A 22,388-nucleotide genomic window follows, 5' to 3' on the forward strand; every position below is an offset into this window, starting at 1 on the left:
ACAAATAAGAGTTCTTAAGTGAGTCCATGATTGAATTTGTCGCTGAGGAGTCTGATGGTGGAGGGGTAGCAACTGTCCCTGAACCTGGTGGTGCAAGCTTTGTGGCACCTACACCTCTTTTCTGATGGTAGCAGCGAGAACAGAGCATGTACTGAGGGGAATGAGGATCCTTGATGATTGCTACTGCTCTCCAACAGCAGCATTCCCTGTGATGTCCTCGGGTGTGACCTCTATCTTTCGCAGGGCTTTACGTTCAAGGGTATTGGTATCTCCATACCAGACAATGATGTAGCCAGTCAGCAGATTTTCCACCACACCTCTAGAAATTTGCCAGGATTTCTGGTGTCATACCAAACCTCCACAAACTCCTGAAGAAGTAGAGGTGCTGACATCCTTTCTTCAAGATGGCATTGATGTGTTGGGTCCAGGAAAGATCCTCTGAGATAGCGACTCCCAAAAATGACTTCAGTAACTTTTACAGCTGTGGACAGTTCGTGCATGTCAGCATCAGGGTCTCATGAACCAAGTGGTCCTATACTGGGCACCCTGTAGGACAGAACAGTACACTTCAAGGCCAGTGTCTTCATGTGCCCCACTAATTCTGTTACACATACTGAAGGGAGTGCGAAGCACCCTGGTGGAGGAACTCAGTGGGCCGAGCAGCTTATTGGGTGAAAAAGATTGGTTGACGTTTAGAGCTGAAACCCTTCAAGCATTATTTAATCAAATGGAGTTTGCAAACTGAACATGGAATCAATCATTGAAACTATGAACACAGTGGACCCCCCACCCCCACCCCCCACCCCCATCATGGGCTTTGTGGCTTAAAACCAGACATTTTACACAGGCAAAGGTGCATTTTTTCATGCAGTTGAAATCTGGAACACACTGCTTGAAAAGATGGTCAATGTAGAGACTCTTGGCGTCAGTACAAATAACACTCCCCTAACCTCCTCTCCATGTCTCCTGTTTCTCAGGAAAGCTGCCAATATATTAAGGGACCAGTCATCTCTCTTCCATCAGGCAGATGTACAAGCTCAAGAACATGACCCTCCAGATTCAAGAGTTTCTGCTCTTGTCAGACACTTAAACATACCTCTCACTGTCAGTTGATGTCCTTGCAGTTTTTAACCTGTACTTACCTCTGCCCCCACCCCCCCTCCCCCACACACACCATTTTACCTATTGTAATACTACTCTCTACTGTTCTTTTATTTGTTATTATTGCACTACCTAATGTAAAAGTTGACTCGCCAGGGACTATATTCCAGCATCAATCTAACCCTTCTCTTCCTCGCAGACTCGAGCCTCCATTTTTCTTGCATCCATCAGAGTTTTCAATGTCCATATTGTACCAGCCTCCACCACCCTCAGCAATGTATTCCAAGAACTGCCCCGCCTCTCTGTGTAAAAAAAACCCCACTACCATTAGGTGCCAAACAGGAGCAAGACTGGAAGGGTGGGAAAAGTGTTCTCATTGAGATAAGCAGTATTCAATGAGGGCCAGGCATCTAAAGAACTGTAAGTGTTCACACTTAGAATACAGCGTAGGGATACGTGTATTGGTGGGAATGTGAACAAGGCTCAGTGGTAGCCATAACCTTTCCAAGAGGAGCACGCATGCCAAGTCTCATACCATCCATTTCCAATTCATCGTGCCTTGACAAGGTTCAACAGGCTAATGCTTTATCACTGTTTACACTTTGCTCTTTCTAACCACCAGCGACTCCATCCGCCCCGGCCCGATTGGCATTCTTGGTGTCTCAAAGGCTCTAAGTGAGCAATTTCTCCTCACTTGGAGGTGCTTGTCTGAAGACAGGGGTGGGGGGTGGGGGGGGGAGAAGTGGGAGAGATTAAAGAAATAAATCGGTGGGGGGAGGGGTGTAAGCAGGCTTCAGCCCCATCTTTAGCTGCAGAAATCCTGTCAATTGCACCCAGAGTGCTGCCGAGGCCAATTTCTGACAGGACATGAGCAAGGAAGTGATTGATTTGGGAAGCTAACCTTTTCTTTCCCCCCCCCCCCCCTCCCAAATTACATCATTGCAACATTCTTCAATAAGCTGGCAGGGTGAATATCAAGAACGTAGATCAAGACGTCCTGTTTTGCGGAAACTGTCAAAATGATTGGCCTGGAAGTCAGCCTGAAGAAAACTGAGGTCCTCCATCAGCCAGCTCCCCACCATGACTACCAACCCCCCCACATCTCCATCAGGCACACAAAACTCAAAACGGTCAACCAGTTTACCTATCTCGGCTGCACCATTTCATCAGATGCAAGGATCGACAACGAGATAGACAACAGACTCGCCAAGGCAAATAGCGCCTTTGGAAGACTACACAAAAGAGTCTGGAAAAGCAACCAACTGAAAAACCTCACAAAGATAAGCGTATACAGAGCCGTTGTCATACCCACACTCCTGTTCGGCTCCGAATCGTGGGTCCTCTACCGGCATCACCTACGGCTCCTAGAACGCTTCCACCAGCGTTGTCTCCACTCCATCCTCAACATTCATTGGAGCGCTTTCATCCCTAACATTGAAGTACTCGAGATGGCAGAGGTTGACAGCATCGAGTCCACACTGCTGAAGATCCAGCTGCGCTGGGTGGGTCACGTCTCCAGAATGGAGGACCATCGCCTTCCCAAGATCGTGTTCTATGGCGGAGCTCTCCACTGGCCACCGTGACAGAGGTGCACCAAAGAAAAGGTACAAGGACCGCCTAAAGAAATCTCTTGGTGCCTGCCCCATTGACCACCGCCAGTGGGCTGATATCGCCTCCAACCGTGCATCTTGGCGCCTCACAGTTCGGCGGGCAGCAACCTCCTTTGACGAAGACCGCAGAGCCCACCTCACCGACAAAAGGCAAAGGAGGAAAAACCCAACCCCAACCCACCAATTTCCCCCTGCAACCGCTGCAACCGTGTCTGCCTGACCCGGATCAGACTTGTCAGCCACAAACGAGCCTGCAGCTGACGTGGACATTTACCCCCTCCATAAATCTTCGTCCGCGAAGCCAAGCCAAAGAAGAAGAAAGAAGAGTTCAAGACAAAAAACATTGAGAACCATATAACCATAATAACAGCATGGAAACAGGCCATCTCGGCCCATCAAGTCCATGCCGGTACACTCAAACAACTCCGCTAGATCCCCCCGCCTATTCTCCGCTCATAACCCTCCAACCCCCACTTATCCGTGCATATATCCAGCCTCCTCTTAAATGAAAGATTTGCTCTGCCTCAAATCAGGCACATCAGGAGAGAGAAGTGACCAGGACCCTACGACACTGGGTGAGGAAGAGTCAAGATGACAGAGGAAATGGGGAAATTTTGGATGTCTGAACAAATACCTGATACAATGTGAATGAAATCACCTCAAGTGGGAGTCAAGGCCAATGAAGACCAAATGAAGCTTCCTTGCTAATGATGAGAGTTCGAGGTATTATTATGCTCCAGTCTGAAGGGTGTAGGGGTGTAGGCAGTGGCATAAACTACTCTGGTTTGCCTGGTTCAATAATACAAAACTAGTTACTTTAGATGAGATGGTGATGAAAATTGGAACAAACTGGATTTTTTCCATTCTCCCAACCTTCGTTACGAGACATTTCAAATACTACATAACTTTTTTTCTTTCTTTGGCTTGGCTTCGCGGACGAAGATTTATGGAGGGGCAATGTCCACGTCTGCTGCAGGCTCGTTGGTGACTGACAAGTCCGATGCGGGACAGGCAGGCACGGTTGCAGGGGAAAATTGGTGGGTTCGGGTTGGGTGTTGGGTTTTTCCTCTTTTGTCAGAGAGGTGGGCTCTGCGGTCTTCTTCAAGGGAGGTTGCTGCCCGCCGAACTGTGAGGCGTCAAGATGCACAGTTGGAGGCGAGATCAGCCCACTGGCGGTGGTCAATGGGGCAGGCACCAAGCAGTCCTTGTACCTCTTCTTTGGTGCACCTCTGTCTCGGTGGCCAGTGGAGAGCTCGCCCTAGAACACGATCTTGGGGAGGCGATGGTCCTCCATTCTGGTAGAGGACCCATGATTCGGAGCCGAACAGGAGCGTGGGTATGACAACGGCTCTGTACACGCTGATCTTTGTGTGTTTATTCAGGTGGTTGATTTTCCAGACTCTTTTGTGTAGACTTGTGTCCATTACACACATGTAGAAATAACCAGCCCATCGATTCATAATTAATACTGACATTTTAATGAATGAAGAAGACAGAAAAGAAATTCTTGAAGACAGTCGGAAGAAAAGCAGAAACCAAAAGGCTCATCTGTGGACCAATAAGTCTCCCAGGGTGTAATCATGTTATCAAGAATGATCGTATGGCAGAGTAGATTTGATGGGCCGATTGGCCTACTTCTGCTCCCATATCTTGTGAATTACATTGAAATTGCAACACAGAGCCAGACTGACTAGCCAACCAATCCACACTAGCGTTCATCTTCCAGGAGAGATTGTTGGGAGTATTGTGTGGCTGCACTGCCCCCCTTTCCCTCCATCTCCCACAATAAGGTGACAGTCCAAGCAGCACTGTCGATTCCAGCAAAGAAATCTCAGGTGACCCCAGTGCAGTGCCAAGGGAGATGCAATTTTCAGATGCTTCACCGCCACAAGAAAGTCTCAGGTGGGCACCAACACAGTACACATCAAACACTCACACTTTTTAAGTATCTGGATAAGCATTTGAATTACCAACTCATAGAAGACTGGACAAAATGCTGGTAAATAGGAAGAGTGAAGATGGGTGCTTGATCAGTATAGATAAAGTGAGCCAAAGAGCCTGGTTCTGTGCTGTCTGACTCTAGGAGTCTAGAGAGGCGTTGAAGGGGAACAGTTGGCTGTGTTCTGGCCAATATTTGTCGTGCTCTTGACAATGCTGAAACTAATGACCTGCCCCTTCACTCTCTCTGTGGGAGCTGGAGGCTGCCCCATGGCCTACATTGGCTCCCAGAAGAGCAGCTCCTCCAGTTCTACTACCCCCTCTCCCTATATTCTATTTCCTTACAGTAAAAACACAAAATTGCTGGAGAAACTCAACAGGGTCTCGCTTCGTTCATAGGAAATAAAGATTATATAACTGCTGTTTCGGGCTGGAACCATTCGTCAACGTACGAGCAAAAAGCAGAAAAGTGCCAGAGTAAAATGGCTGGGGGAGAAGGAGGCCAATGGGCAAAAGGTGATATTTGGTCGTAGAGTTCGAAAGCAGCAGGGAGTGCAGATCACGTGCTCTCTGCTGCTCTGAAGCCCTACTTTTTACTCAGGTGCCTGTCTGCTCTTTGCTCATACCTTTGACGAAGGGTTCAAGCTCGAAACATTGGTTATGCACCCTTACCACCTGTGGACACTGCGTGACCTGCTTAGTCCCTCCAGCATTTTTGTGTTTTTAGCCACAATCACATCGTCTACAGACTTTTGAGTTTCACTTCCAAGGATCTGTTCTATTTTTTTTTAAAAACTTTGGTCCTATATAAATGTAGTTTGCAAATTTAATGCCAGCCAATGAATTAAACTGGTAGTTTGACCATTTTGCATTATGGAGGATAAACAACACCTTGGAAAAAGCTGCATGTTGGAGATGGGAGGGAGGAACTCTGGAAAATGACAATCACCAGTATAATCGTACCAATTAAATTGTTGAAGCAGTGGAATGACCAATCTCCAGACTTTAAAGAAATGGATGGATGGATCAGGAGATTTGTAAAATTAAAAGAGACTCATTTGCCATTTTCCAGCCCAATTCCATTATTCAGAAAGGCAGTCAGAAAGCAGGAAACTAAACAGTTTAACATCAAACAAAGGGAATACGTTAGAAGCTATTATTAAAAGATTCGAAAACAACGCACATAAAGTTCAAGGTTTTGCAAAAGTGACCAATTTATTGGAGTTCAGATTAGTAACACGTGCTGTGGATAACAGGAAGATGATGTTGGATGCATTCTACTTCGATTTTCAGAAGACATTTCAAAAGGTGCAACATAAAAGGTTATTGCAAAAAAAAAAGCTTATGGTGGAGGAGGCAACATATTGGTGAAGACACAAGATTGGCTGACTGACAGGAAACAGAAGTCATAATAGCTTTTTTAAAATTCTGGTTGGCAAGATGCAACGAGTGGCATGCTATAGTGATCTGTGGAAGGGTTTACAGATTTTGTAAATAATTTGGATGAGGGTGCCAAAGATTTGGTGGTTAAACTTGCCGATGGCACAAAAAAAATCAGAGTTGGGAAGAAACTATGCAGGTACAGAGAGGGGACAAAGATATGACAGTGGAGTGAAATATGTAGAAAAGTGAAAAGTTGTCCATTTTGGCAACCAGAATTTTTTATCATTATGAGCATAGAGATACAATCAAAATCTTTGCCTGGAAAGCATGAAAATAATCGGTTCAAAGTACACAGGTATTGCAAGAATAAAAACAAGGGGCTGGGGATAATGTTACAATAGAGCCAAGTGCAGGGTATAGTGTTGAAGGGAAGAGTGAAGTTAAACAGTGGAAGGCATCACGTTTTTACCAATGAGAGGTCTGTTCAAGGGTCTGATAACAGCAGGAAAGAAATAGTCCTAGAATCAGGAGGTGCACTATATTATCTAGTCAACAAGATAGCCTTGAGTGCCAAGTAAATGATTTGTAAAAGGCTTGTGTGCAAGTATAGTAAACTACCCCCCCACCCCCCCAACCTTTGTATCTGACACCTATGGGGATTGGTAGATTGGATAAGTGAATTTTCCAGTTGCTTGAGATTGCGTGTGATTGGTGAACTAACTGCTAGGGGATGCCAACTTTAAACTTTTGTATATTTTTTATACATTTATTTTCTGTGATTTTTTTTTGCCAGCTGCTTAAATTCCAGATGATGGGGATTTTACTGTAATTAGGAAATCCATCAAAAATGTTATTATTACCAGTGGAATTGATTGCAAATGTAGGGAAATTATGCTTTAATAGTCCAGGACATAGGCCAGATCAGATCCAAAGTAATATCCTTGATTGTTTGCTTATTCAAGGATGGATATTAATCAGTTAACAGATGGTCCCTTGAATGGGTGGGTTGCATTACAGGTTAGGCTTGTATTTGCTACAGGTTAGATGTGAGAGAGACTTGACTGAAACAAACAAGATTTTGAGGTGATCTGACTGGATGTGAAGAGGACATTTCCTCTTGGGAGGTGAATCCAGGACTAAGGACCATATAGTTGACACAGAGGTAGCAACATTTTTTCCTCTCATGTGGTTTCCTGAGAGTTCCAAGTCTTTGGAACTCTCTCCTTTAAAGAGCAATGGAGGCAGGGTCTTGATAAGCAAGGTGAATAATGATGGGCAGGAAATGCAGAGCTGAAGTTATAATCAAACCAGCTAGTATCCTGTTAAATGGAGTAGATGCGGGGTCAAATGCTAGCTCTGTGCATGGCACATCTTTGGGCTCACATTTGCTCCACCACCTTAACACCCTGCTAATCAGATATTCAAGTGGAATAGTGACTAAATATTGCGGCTGCAAGAACAGATTGGAGGATAGTATCTTGCTGGGAATAATTCACCTCCTGATACAGTTGTTCTACCATCTACAAAGCACAATGCTGGAGTTTCGGAGGGGGGAGGAAATGAGTACTGCATCAGCAAGCTCAACACCATTGAGAACAAAGCACCACCAGTACAGTGCCTGCAATATGTACCAGCTCCCAAATGCACCACAGTTACTTACCTTGACCTCCCCAAGCGCCCACCTTTTCTCCGCAAGGGCCATCTATAATTATCCAGTGTATTCACATACAAGGTAGCAGCAGAGAGCTTGCAAATTACTCTCTGTTTTGCTTCAGTTATCTGCAATGAGCAGCATAAAACTGAACATCATTATCGAAAAGTTTTAAATTAGACATTGCTAGTCTTTTACCCTTTGAAATTCAAATGCTGTTTACAGATTTTAAACACCTTTCAAGTCTTTTTACTCACTTCAAAAGTAAAGAATTTCATCTGCCCTTTTCTCAGTTAATTTCACATCTCTTGGGTGTCAAAGTAATATCTATTAATCTGTGAACTCTTGATCTTTTTTTGTCAACATCCAGGCCATTGATGTCCAGACCCATCCAGCCTTGGAACAGAACTTTAAACAGTTCTTGACAAACTGCCTTTTAAATATTTAACTATATTTCCTTAGAAATACTTTTTTAAAAATATCAAATTTGCAGCTCCTCCTTACTTCCATATCCTGTAAATCAACTGGGATAGTCTCCTGCGCTGCCAGGACAACACCTTTTATGGACTGGGAGTCTACTCAAAATGTATTTGAACATGTCTGTCCTCTCACTTGCCTGACACAAGCCGGTCCTGTCTTCACATCCTTCCACAGAAACATGAGCAGTGGTTTGGTCTGGACAATTTACATGAGGATCTTTAAATCAAGTGCTAACTAAGATGCGATTTCAAAGTAGAGCAGGGAGTTATCCCTTGTATCTGCAAAAATATTTATTTTTCACTTAATTGCCATAAATAGATCCAGATCAAATTGCTGTCAGTGGAAGTAGTTAACTGTCAGATTTCTCAGACACTGCAAACAGTGTTGAAGCACAAGTCTCACAGTTCAAAAGGGATATTGCCCCAGGATATCTCACATTTTCAACAATCTTAACGCACAATTTAAGAGGTAACCACCAGTCTCAATATTATCTAATGCCTCACTGGCGAAATGGTCCACGTCAGAACAATACAGAAATGTGCTGGAGAAACTCAGCAGGTCACACAGTATCCATGGGAATGTAACGGGTTGACCGGTGTTGCATCTGGGCTCTTCATCAGGTACAAGCGAAAAAAAAGGCAGGAACTGGAATAAGTAAAACAAATTATTCAGGTGACTGCTGTTATGGGCCCAGAGGACCCCAAAACCCAGCAGCAATAAAAATTCACCAAGACAAATGGTTACTTAAACAAAAGTTGCTTTTAATCATCTTTAAAAATGAAAACAGGATCAAACTTTAACTTATTACTATTTAAGTTAACCCCCTTCTAATTCAAAGCGCATGTCTATTTAATGTCTATAGAAGTTCAAAAAATAAGTTCTTTGTTCACAGTCCAATCTCACTTCTCACTCCTCCAAGTTCACTGGTATCAGGCAATTCTTATACTGTGCACAGAATTTCACATTTATGAATTTCACCAGGCTTTGGTGCTTGAAAAGTAAATGGTTACCGCTCAGGAAGGTTCTTGTCAGTTTTCAGAGAGAGATCTGTTGTTCCAGGACACCCACAACTGATTCCTTCTGATCAGCCACTTCAGTGTCTTGCCGAAGAAACTTGCCCTATCAGGGTTTTGCAGAAAACTCTTTCTTTCAGATCACCACAGAATTTCTTTTTGTTTCCTTTATTTCAAGTGAAATATCATACAGCCAGCCATCTCCTCTTGTATGGACCACAAGGGCTTTGAACAGGCAGAAGTGAGAACTCACAACCTGTCTCAAAATGGGATTTTTCCACAAGCTTGCCAGCTTGTCATATTCCAGTCCCAGCTGCTACAGATGCTGAAATGTAGAACTGAATTCTCTCTCTCTCTCACTCAGAGAAACCCTGTTGACTCTCTCTGCTTGTAAAACCACACGACCTTCCTAGAACAGCAAACTGCATTTAGATAGACTGCGTCACTGGATCTAATCTTTGGAGTTCGTTCATCTGTTGCTTTCCAACAATAATCCAATACTCCACAGCATGTCCAATTAACACCTACTTGTGAAGTCCTTCCTCAAAGTTTTTGCAAAGGCACTCCGAGCCTGGACTGTCTGGCTTGAGCAGAGCTCTGGCATTTTAAATGAGATCCGTTTTAAAGTATTTGTATCTGTGTGTGACCTAACTAAAAACCCCACAATCTATCTTCCAAAAACATATCTATACATAATATAAAATACAACTTAATCTGCACATTTTTGCTTCTACCTGACAAAGAGCCCTCGTCCTTTACCCTCTGGTTGCTGCAAGAACTGCTGAGTTTTTCCAGCACATTTATATATTGTACTCAGCCCCAGCATTTTCAGACTTTCGCCCTTTTTCCACTGGCATCCCAGTTAATTGGCTGTGCAATGTCCCGGGATAGGAAGCCGCTTGTTCTGTTTCCTCTGGGCCACCCCTAACTGGGATACTAACGCCCAGGGATCAGAGAGTCCTCCTTTGAATGGAATGGATGGAAGCTGTCCTTGTTCCACTGGTTTAATCAGCACGTTGGTGCCATGGATAGGAGTAAGAATTGACAGCCTGTACCCCCGGCGTGATTTGACGCCCGTGTGATGATGTTTTCCTTTTCCACTGGACCCTTAACTGGTTAATTCCCCCTCAATTCCTGGGACAAGGTGCCAATGGAAAAGTGGCTTCTGTTTCATGCCACATCAGTTCAACCTTTGGAATTGGTTTCACACCCACACTTTTCAGAATAGAAAGTCAAATAAACAACGAGAGCAGGTATTTTTGGCTTCCGTGATGAAGCTCCATCAGTGCCCCATGACTGAGGTGATATTAACGTTGCTTTAGTTGTCGTAAATCAGCTATTTAAAAGTAAACTACTTTCCTATCCCCAGGTTTTAAACAATCTCAAGCAGGTGAAAAAATGAGAGTCAGACCTGGCCAATTAAACCTCTCCTGCCCGTTCCACTGCTGATCTTTCACCTCAGCACCGCTTTCCAACTCCATCCCCCACATTACCCAGAAATCTTGTCCCGAGTATACTTGGTGGGCCAGCATTCACAGCCCTCTTTGGCAAAGAATCCCAAAGATTTCCAGCCTCTGGGAGAAAATACTTCTTCTCACCTCCTTCCCGTATCACTGATCCTTACTTTAACATTGTGACTCACACATGTAATTGGCTTTGATCATGAAGAAAAATAAAGGCTCCAATATTCTATTACTTCAACCACTTAAGAACAATAAATAAGTGAAATAGAAACCATGCCGAAGGATATATGGTGTGTGGGGAAACTCCGCAATCTGTGGCAGCCAATTTCCACCTGTCCTTCTGCGTGTCCAGTGTCAACCATGTGCATTAGCTCCAGTTCTCTCAAGCACTGTAGAGTGAGGTAAGATATCTGTTCGTAGCATTAGAGCCTTCAGATCCAAACTCAGCGTAAATGAAGGCAGTGTTGTTAGCCAGTCAAATTTCGAAAACTTTTGATCTGCACCCTTATTTACAGATGTCTGTCGTGGAAAGGGACTCCAGGGAATGCAGAAGGGCCTTTCCAAATTCAGCAGGTTTTTAAATAAGCACATCTGGGGATACGAGACAGAATGTTATACAGGCAGACCCCGACTTACGGCCATAATGGGGACGGAAGGATTGGTTGTAACTCGGGTTTGGTCACAAGTTGGGGAATGGGAACCTGGAGGTACCGGGGCGGGGGGTAGAAAGAAAACAAGGACCTGGGGCTGCCTGGGGGGAATGAGGACCACTGTATACAGTACTTTTAATACAAAATATGAACTTGTACAGTAACTTTAATAAAGGTTTTTTTAAAAATTTTGATCATATAGATGGGTGGATGCAGCTCGCATAGGTTGGAAGTCATGGACTACCTGTAAAATAAGGGACATTCACAGGGTAGACAGGCAAAATCTCTTTCCCTGGATAGACAATAGGAGCTGGAGTAGGCCCTTCGGCCCGTCAAGCCAGCACCGCCATTTTACAGATCATGGCTGATCACTACCATCAGTACTCCTTTCCAGCCTTATCCCCATAACCCTTAACTCCTTTGCCCACTAGAGTCTTATCTAACTCTCTTTTGAACATAATCAGCGAATCTGCCTCTACCACCCTCTGTGGCAGAGCATTCCACAGATTCACACTTCTCTGGGTAAAAAAATGTTTTCTCATCTCCGTCCTAAAGGGCCTACCCTGTATTCTTAAACTATGCCCTCTAGTCCTTATCTCCCCCATCATTGGGAACAAGTAATCCGACTTCACCCTGTCTATCCCCCTGATGATTTTGTATACCTCAATCATGTCCCCCCTCGTCCTTCTAAACTCCATCGGATACGTCCAGTTTTTCTAGCCTTTCAGCATATGTCAACCCCGCCATCCCTGGAACTAACCTTGTAAATCTGCGCTGCACACCCTCTATAGCTAGTATGTCCTTCCTCAAAATTGGAGACATCATCAAGTGTTAAATCACGACATTGAAAGGCGAGAGGGAGAATTCTTAAATAAAATAAACAGAGTGGCAGGCACTCAGAACAGACTGCCAGGGTAGAGGTGGAAGTAGATCCAATTGTAGTGTTGAAGAGGCTTTTAGATGGATATGAATGTGCAGGAAATGGAGGGATAGGGATCACGTGCAGCCAGAAGAGATTTGGTTTAATTTTGGTAGAGTACAGCACAGACGAAGTAGGCTGAAGGGGCTGAGCCTGAGGTGCATGCTCCATGTTTCTCAGTTTAGCGTCGCTCAACCTTCACCACTTTTATCCTCAAAAGATAAGATTTTAATTATATATCCTTAAAAAAAATAAATAAAATCAAAAGAATCTTTTGGTGCTCAAATTTCATTATATGCAAACTTGAATACAAATTGCTCTACAGAAATGCCTCTCCTTGTAGAGGAGCTGAAATGTTCTTTTTTTTAAAAAGTAATACAATGCTTTTGTCAGACTTGAAAAACTGGCACTGGGCCAAATTCTTGTTCAAACAGAAATCAGTCCTTCCTTTGCCTTTCCATTCAATGCGCACAATACCTTTGAAGGCCAGATATATGATCTATTCACAGCAGGAAAGGACAGGTTCACAATTGTTCAGCTTTTGACAGCACACATTTTTCTCACAATTATGTAGCAAACCAAATCAGAGATTCCCCTCATCCAATATTACTTGGATCAGCTGCAGCTACTAACATAAAATGGAATTTCACGTCGATAAAAGTGTTCAACCAGATCACTCTATCAGACTTGGTTTCATTGCAGTCCTTCCCCACCCCCCCCCACCCCACCACCGCCCCCCCCCCAACAAAGGACAAAAATTCTCAGTTTATATATTATATTGATAGGTATAAAACATTTTACAAAGGTAAAATGAAAACAGAAACTGAGGCAGATATTCGCTAAAGCAATTAAAACTTGACAGGGATTATTTGGGCAGTCAATCAAGTGGCGTGGTTTGCCCCAAAATGTCTTGGAGACCTACAAGTCGAGGTTTCACATGCAGGCAAGTGGAGAGCATTCCACGAGCTCCCAGAGTGGACAGCACAGTTATTGTAACACGATTACAGCATCAGCGACCCAGGTTCAAATCCAGCACCATCTGCAAGGAGTTGGTATGTTCTCCCGCGTCTGCAGAGATTTTCGCCAGATGCAGCAACTTCCTCCCACCCTTCAAAACATACAGGGTTGTAGGTTAATTTGGGTGTAATTGGGTGGCACAGGTTTAAATGGGTGAAATTGGCTTCTACTGTGTTGCAATTTTTAAAAAATTATATCAACCTGCACCTGATCGACAGCAGAAACAGTTGCGTCGCTACTCAACCCATCTAGCTCCCTAGCCTGCCTCAGGAAAGAACTACCTGGCCTGCTTGGAAGGTGGGGTGACTTCAAACCCAGAACAACATTGGCAGCTCTCAACTTCCCAAAACCTTGGTTATGTATTTATATCTTTGCCATAATGTTGGACCAGCTGAGTTTCTCTAGCATTGTGTACTCACCTCAACTTCCCTCTGCCATGGCTCCCAAGCCACTCAGTCGGGGGACACCTGGGATGGGTAGCAAACTGCTGCTCCATCCAGCAACAAGCTAATAATCCACTATCCCACAGTTTTGAAACTTTCTTCATCAGAGCATGGCCCCCTACTCTCCTTTAAACCTCTGGTACACTGCATACATTTTAAAGTAGTACATAGTATAATTAATAATCCAATTTATCTTTAATTCACATCGTCTAACATAGACTGGAAAATTTGTCAGTCTGGTACTAATATTCCAATTATCGAAGTTTAACTGTACATCTAAAGCAACAAGTTAACGGATTTACAGAATGATTAGAGAGTTAGTAAAATCCACCTGGCTCTCTGTCCTCTGGGCAGGAATTCCACCATACTTACCTGGTCTGTTCCGAGTTGCAGAGATGTGATGGTGAGGCTTTATTGGGCCTCATGGAGTTCAGAGTAAAGTTTTGGACTGTGCTGTCATTGGAGAGCATCCAGAGAAGATTCCTAAGAATGATTTCTGGAATGAAGGATGAGGAATATGAGGAACATATGTCGGTTCTTGGACTGCACTCCTTGGAATTCACAAGAAGGAGGACCTTGTAGAAAGGCCCGGTCAGAGTAGATGTGGCAAGGTTGTTTCCCATGATAGGGGAGACTCGGTCAAGAGGGCACAACTTCAGGTTTGAAGGGTGCCCATTTAAAACAGATGTGAACGTCTGGAATTTGCTTCCATGGGGTAGGCGGTGGAGGCCAGGTTGTTGGGTGTATTTAAGGCAAAGTTTGATAGTTAGTTGAATACTCAGGGTATGAAGGGTTCTGGGGAGAAGACAGGGGAGATGTGCTGAGTGAGAGAATGGATCAGCTCCTGAATGATGGCATAGACTAGATGGGCAGAATGGTCTACTTATACTTCTATATCTTGTGGAGAATCACAAGGAAATGGGATGCTCTTGAGCAGACAACTTAGTCTGCATGAACGAGTTCAGCTGCTGGACCAGTTTTTATGCTGTATCACTGACTGATCTAGTATCACCATTACCTCCTTCCCTCCCTCCATTCTCCTGGTCCACTTAGAACTGTAGGGTATGTTTACAAGCAACCAGCATGTCCTTGGGTTTGGGAGGAAATCAACACAGTCACAGAGACTTGTTGACTCTTAACAGGGAGCCTTGAAGGTCAGGCTTGAAGCTGGGTCACTGGAATAGCACGACACCTGACAGTGTTGCCTTTGAAGACCTGGAATGTCCAAGGATGGGGTTGAAGTAGTTACTTTGGGTGGCTGTCCATACCATTGTTTCAATGTCTCAGGGTGGGGAATGGGAGTGGGAGGGAGGCAGGAGAAAGAATTACAGTGGTTGCTGCCATCACAGAATGGTACCAAATAAGGGAAACCTCCTTGTGAGGATCGCTGGTGATCTTCATCTTAATTACCTCTCCTTGACTAACCCTGAGCTGGATGCTTTCCTGTGTCATTTCACAGGGCATTTAATAGTCACTGATATGTCTATGGGTCAGTGATTGCATGCAGGTTTGGTCACACAAAGATGAGAAATTTCCTTCACTGTAAATCATGTGGTTTTCCTGAAAGGCTATTGGATTCCCAGTCCCTGTAATTTATTGTAGCTATTTAGTCCATTAAATGAACTGAACTCCCACCTGTTGTGGAGGGAATCATTCAAACATCAGGCCTTTGAATTGCTGGTTTGGTAAGCTCACTGTATTAAGTTAGACCTGAAGAAAGAATGAAGCAGGTGCTGTTTTACTTTGACTGTCAGCTTGGTTAATCCACGAGACCATCATCGAGTGGTGTTCCTGTTTCCATTAGAATCTGCCACAAGGGTACAAGGTGCAGCCTGCAAACTTCTTGTGTCTTTCGGAACTGGCCCCAGCTTCCTGTCAATCAAACATTTGCTGGCTGCACCTGCATTCCCCGGGATCTGCGACTGTCTGTGATTGTACTATTTATTTTTTTCCTTCGTGAAGCCAGCAGTCATTGGTTCAGCTATTAATGTCACCACGCTGCCCTGGTATTTACCATATCTCTGTTCCACTATGAAATTTGTAAAAAATTATAGCACTGTAGAAGCCAATTCTAACCATTTGAACCCATGTTGCCCAATTTCACCCAAATTGGCCCACCACCTTGGTATGCTTTGGATGGTAGAAGGAAACCAGAGCACCCGGAAAACCAACGAAGACACGGGAGAATGCAGACAGCACCGGATTTGAACCTGGGTCGGTGGCACTGTAATAGCGTCACCCTAACTGTGTCGGATCTGTTGCCCACTGGTTGATTCCTACTCTGGGTTATAACCCAGCCTGCCCTAACAGTGAGGAATGGGAGATGAGGGGGGAGGTTGGTGAAGGGGGGCTATTGGTCAAGAATTTAAGCAGGGTTGGCAAAGTGGGTAGATGGGTCTGTTCATGTTCATTCTATGTTCTAAGAAGGTGTGATGTTGCCACAGTACACGAAAGTAGGATAAAGTATCATTAGTATTCAGTATATCTGGAATAGTTCTACAGAAGGGAATATAAACAATTTGACCTGCGGTAGGGGTATATTTGAACCAATACTTCCTGGGTTTTATTAACTCTAGTATGCACATAATTATATCCACATACTTTCTTCCCTCCAGTGGGCGGTTAGTGGCACTGATACCAGCCTTGTGTAGATGACCAAGTGACAGGAGAAGGTTTTTGTCAGGAGTTTCTGTGGCTATTGTCACAGAAACCTTCTGTTGAGGACCCCACAGCAAGGTTAAATATCCTATGGATGCCCTGAGAAATAGGAACCAGATTTTCTTCTGTGGATTCTCAAAGGTGTGCACCTTAAGTTGAAGCTAACTTCATTAGCCCTGGGTAGATTTAAAAAAAACAACACTGCAATAATTTGATAACATTTGATCAACTTGAGATCAACTCCGGTTTATGGGGAAATTAGAACTCCTTGGCTGGGTCCTGGACACCCCAGATGCCTGTGAAATTTGGTGATGAAATCCACTGCACTATTTTGAGTTTGTGAGCTAGCTGTTGTTGAATCCTGAGCAGGTGGAGGGGATGGGCGACAGGCGATCTAAAAAAATCATTCTTGGAGAGCATTTGGAAAAAAGTTAGTGGCTCAATGGAAGAGGTGGGCAATCATGGAGGCTGTTACAACTCTCCATCCGCATATTGCCTGGCCAGCTTCGAAGGAGTCTTCCATGGTCTGTTTCAACGTGCTTTAGAAAAAAAAATTCCGCATTGATTCTGGAATTCAGCAACAACTCAGTTTCTTTCACACCAGCTTTAAAGTTAGAGTTCACTGATCTCTATCTATAGAAATGAATATCTATCAGCTGTGTATTGTTTCAAGAAAGATGTCGCTGCTTTCAGTGAAAAGAGATTCTTCTAGTAAATATTCTGGCGTATGCTGGCACCCTGAGCTACAACTTGGACTGGTCAAGGGTTTACCCTCACAGTGCCTTCAGAAAACTTCTATTTGTTCTTGGGATGCTCAAATCACTGGGGATGGTATTTGATGACCAGTCCTGGAGCTGAGTGGCTGGGTAGCTATTAGTCAACCACAATCTCTGCTCTTGTATCCTATTCCTCCAAGATAAGAATATCAACATTGCATTTGCAGCCTTCACCACCAACTCAACCTAGAGGTTAACCTTTAGGATATCCTGCACGAGGACTCCCAAGACACCGCACCTCTGAATTTTGAACTTTCTCCCCATCCAAATATTAGCCTGCCATTTTTCTCCTTGCACCAAAGTGCATGGCCATACACTCCCCAACATTGTATTTCATTTGCTTCTTCTTTACCTATTCTGCTAATCTGTCCAAGTCTCTCTGCAGCCTCTCAGTTTCCGACTCACTAAGTACGTTATTGTCCTCGCAAAATAAAACAACTAATTTTCCTTTAAAGAAACGAAACCCGCGGAACACAAATACAACATACATGAACATATAAAAAGAATAAACAAAAGAACAGCTTTAAAAACAACAGAAAAAAATACACTAATTGGCAGAGTTTAATTCTCGAATGACTCTGTTCTTGAGTCTATACATCTGTGATTTAATGGACCAGTGTTATCTACCTGAGAGCACTACCTGCCCCTCCACCCATCTTTGCATCATCTGCAAACCTTGCCACAAAGCCATTTACTGTATTCTGCAATCCAAATCATTAACCTACAAAGGGACATTGGTCCATATCCCCATGAACCTTTCTCATCCACAAACCTATCCAAATGCTACAATTGTCCCTCACTCTATTTCTTCTCTGGTTCCTCTTTCCTCAAACTTATCTCCCTCTTTCCCCTTCTATCTTAAACCTGCACTCTCCAGTTTTAGACATCTAGACACAAATGTTACTGTTATTTTGCTTGAGAAAAATTGACATTGGCCCATTTCATTTGGAGTTATGAAACCGTGCACATAATGAGTCAATGAGGTACAATTAAAATAGTGCTTTTCAAACATTTTCTTTCCACCCACATACCACCTTAAGCATCCCTTACTAATCACAGAGTGAGAGTGAGAGAGAGAGAGGGAGAGGGGGGGAGAGGGGGGAGAGAGGGGGGAGAGAGGGGGAGAGAGGGGGGAGAGAGGGGGGAGAGAGGGGGAGAGAGGGGGAGAGAGGGGGAGAGAGGGGAGAGAGGGGAGAGAGGGGGGAGAGAGGGGGAGAGAGGGGGGAGAGAGGGGGGAGAGAGGGGGGAGAGAGGGGGGAGAGAGGGGGGAGAGAGGGGGGAGAGAGGGGGGAGAGAGGGGGAGAGAGGGGGGAGAGAGGGGGGAGGGAGAGGGGGAGGGAGAGGGGGAGGAGAGGGGGAGGGAGAGGGGGAGGGAGAGGGGGAGGGAGAGGGGGAGGGAGAGGGGGAGGGAGAGGGGGAGGGAGAGGGAGAGGGAGAGGGAGAGGGAGAGGGGAGGGAGAGGGAGAGGGAGAGGGGGAGGAGAGGGGGAGGGAGAGGGGGAGGGAGAGGGGGAGGGAGAGGGGGAGGGAGAGTGGGAGGGAGAGGGGGAGGGAGAGGGGGAGGGGGAGGGAGAGGGGGAGGGGGGAGGGGGAGGGGGAGAGGGGGAGGGGGAGGGAGAGGGGGAGGGGGAGGGGGAGGGGGAGGGGGAGGGGGAGGGGGAGGGAGAGGGGGAGGGAGGAGGGAGAGGGGGAGGGAGAGGGGGAGGGAGAGAGGGAGGAGGAGAGAGGGAGGAGAGAGGGAGGGAGAGAGGGAGGGAGAGAGGGAGGAGAGAGGGAGGGAGAGAGGGAGGGAGAGAGGGAGGGAGGGAGAGAGAGAGGGAGAGAGGGAGGGAGAGAGGGAGGGAGAGAGGGAGGGAGAGAGGGAGGGAGAGAGGGAGGGAGAGAGGGAGGGAGAGAGGGAGGGAGAGAGGGAGGGAGAGAGAGAGGAAGAGAGGGAGAGAGGGAGAGAGGGAGAGAGGGAGAGAGGGAGAGAGGAAGAGAGGAAGAGAGAGAACAGTTTCCTGAGATGGTGGAAGACATCAGTAAGTAAAGTCTCTTCTGTTATTTGAATCTTGCATCTCTATTTAAGAAGCCTAAGTGGTGGCAGTGGTATAAGAGAACAAGAATAAAGCCATCCAATTGATTGTAAGTCACTGAAATATGAAGGGGAAGATGAAAAAACATTACTGAAAGAATGGCTGGATCAACAACAGTTCACCCAGTGATGGACGGGGAGGCTGAAGACATTGTTCAGTCCTTTAAAAAGTTTCAGCAGAAGTGCAATTTACTATTCAAGAGCTATTTTAAAACTCCAACGGCAGAGGAGAAGGTCAGTTATATACTTCTCTGGACAGGGGAGTGGGGCCTTGACTTATTTAATAACTGGGAGTTTACAGAGGTGGAAAAAAATAATCCAGAGCAGATATTGGCAGTTTACTTCTCACTTTGAACCCAGGTCTAATCATAGAATTAAACACCATGAATTTCAAGGCTTAATGCGAGAGACTGATGAAACTGTTGATAACTTCCTCACTAGACTAAAAATTGTTGCTGCAAAGTGCAGGTTTAAGGATATAGAGGAAAAAGTAGTTGATCAACTAATATGGAGGAGTACCCATCCCGAAGTGCAAAATTCTCTTATAGGGAAGGATAGCCTGAAGCTGGCCAAGATATAGACACAGCCAGAGCCTTCGAAGCAAAGGGATGGAAGGATTGATGCTATAAAGAACACAAACAGAAAAGTGCAAACCCCCCAAGACCTGCAGGAAGTGCAGTGGACAACACCCCTTCGATGACCGAAATGAATGTCCCACATATGGTTCTGAATGTAGAGCCTATGGTAAAGCAAGTCACTGGGCAAAGATGTGCAAGTCTGGTATGAAGAAAACAGTAATACCAGTGAAGAATAAAGACAAGAAGATCCACCACATAAAAGGAAACAACAATGAGGACTCCGACACCCAGATACTGGACGTAGAATCTATACACCTTCTTAAGATGTTGGTGAGATGAAAGAAAGAAGCGAGTTGCACACAAGGATCCAAATACAGAGGCCAAACCAGAACAAACTTATGATATCTAGCAACGTCCTTCCACTCAGACTCAACCACCAGATGTTCCCAAAGAATATAATAAAAGGGTATCCAAAGGACGGTGCATTGGAAACAGCAAATATCACATTAACAGCCTATGGTGGACCCATAATGAAGCAGCTAGGGAGAGCTATTTGGTAGATGCAGACAGACCAGCAATTCTTGGTCTGGATGGCTGCCAGGAGTTGCAATGATCTCTGAAAATATGCCAAAAGTACAGAAACACACAACAAAAAGAGGAAATGATTTCCACAGAAGTACCTGCCAGGCTATGGCACACAGTGGGAGCAGACTTGTTCCCTGAGAATCAAGAGTGGTATTTAATAGTACCCTGCTACTACTCTAAGTTTCCATTCGTCAAAAGGGTGAAAGACATGAGAGTGTTAACTATCATCTCATAAATGAGAGCGCGCCTTGTTGAATAAGAAATATCCGAGCAAGTAATATGTGACAATGGATCACAGTTCACGTCTCAAGAATTCAGGAAGCTGGCTGTAGAGTATGGGTTTGTTATCACTACATCATCCCCATATCCCCATACTACCCCAAAGGCCATGGGTTCATTGAAAGACAAGTGCAAACTGTGAAACCCCTCACTAGTTAAGTGTCGTGAAACAAAGGAAGACCCAGACCTAGCTCTTCTTCATTACGAGCAATACCTTTAAGGACTGACATGAAATCCACGGCAGAATGTCTAAATGGCAGGAGATATAAAACAACTCTGCCAAGCAAGGTACACCCTCCAGAAGACCAGAAGGAAACCAGAAGACGGGCTGACACTCAAGAACGATGCCAGCATTACAGCAAAGACACAAACATTGCCAGATCTCTTTCGAGGGCAGCATGTACATATTTAAGAGCCGATGTTGAAAACATGGACCTCAGCAAAGATCATCAGAGAAGCTGAGACACAAGATCATATATTGTCGAGACAGACTCTGGTAATCAGCTGGAGGAGGAACAGAATTCACATCTGGCCGACACAAGATGAAGCAGAAAGCCTGCAACACCAATATTAAGTGAGCTATCAACTGAACAGACCACAACCACTAATATCGAAACGGCGACGCGGCAGTTGTCAGGTGAAGCACAACAGCCAAATCCAGCGAAAGAACATATTGTCGCCAGGGCGATATTGATAAGAACTATTTAAAAATAGTTGTGTAAATAAATTAGTGTCCAAGTTCAGTTAATTAACTTACATTGGAAAGAAAGCGATAAAGAGCTCTACATTTTTATCTATCTTGAGAAGGAGGGATGTTATATAGTCAGGATAATGTGAACTTCTTTGTAACCACATAAGAATATAGCCTTCTCACTGTAGTGCACCACTCTGGGGCAAATGTGCGTGTGAACAGTTTCCTGAGATAGTGGAAGACATCACTAAGTGAAGTCTCTTCTGTTATTTGAATATTGCATCTTTAAAGTTATTTAAGAAGCCTCCCAAGTAATGCAGAGACATAACAGGGATTACTTAAAGTGGTATGTGACTGGAAAGAAAAAGGTTGAGAACCACATTGTTCTAAAAGGACACCCTCAGCCTGCGACACTCCAGGGAGAAAGGTCCCATCCTATTCATCCTCTCAACAATCAAGCCCTCCAGTTTCTAACATTCTTCTAAATCTTTTCTGCACTGTTTTCAGCTTAATATCATCTTTCCTCTGGTTGCTGGTTAGGTACGAAACATTGTTTAATACACATTTACCTCCTATGGATGTTGAGTGACCTGCTAAGTACTTCCAGTATTCATGATTTTTTTTTTACAATACTTCCAAGTGCCATCTCACTAGTGTCTAGTACAGTTGTATCTTGACGTGTATGATCCAGGACTCAACGTCCTCAAAAATTGCATTAGAGACGGGTGCAAATTGAGCACAGTGGGTTGAGGAGCTCAATCCATGTTTTACAACTTCAAACTCAAAAAAACAATGTCTCAACAGTCCCCTAAGTGGCCAACCTTCAGACCATTACCTGTCCTGAGCCCCAATCCTAGTATCAGGAATCCAGTCAAGGAATTTCCGCAGTATCTCAGAACTTTTTTAAAAAATTTAAATTTAGACAAACAGCATGGTAACAGACCATTTCAGCCCATGAGTCCCTCCCACCCAATTAACCTACACCCCCCCTGTCCATTTTGAATGGTGGGAAGAATCCAGAGTCACGAGGGAAAACCCACGCAGACACAGAAAACATACAAACTCCTTAAAGATAGCGTG

The 22,388-nt window shown here is 44.6% G+C and overlaps 1 protein-coding gene across 9 annotated transcripts in view; it reads right to left on the minus strand.

Moving 5' to 3' along the window:
• The window catches only part of LOC138737113 (tyrosine-protein kinase Fyn), a 253,161-nt gene that overhangs the window by 213,844 nt on the left and 16,929 nt on the right, over window positions 1–22,388 (minus strand). The gene's annotated exons all lie outside the window — the stretch shown is intronic.

This window comes from Narcine bancroftii, chromosome 6 (genome assembly GCF_036971445.1).
Source record: "Narcine bancroftii isolate sNarBan1 chromosome 6, sNarBan1.hap1, whole genome shotgun sequence".
Lineage (NCBI taxonomy): Eukaryota > Metazoa > Chordata > Chondrichthyes > Torpediniformes > Narcinidae > Narcine > Narcine bancroftii.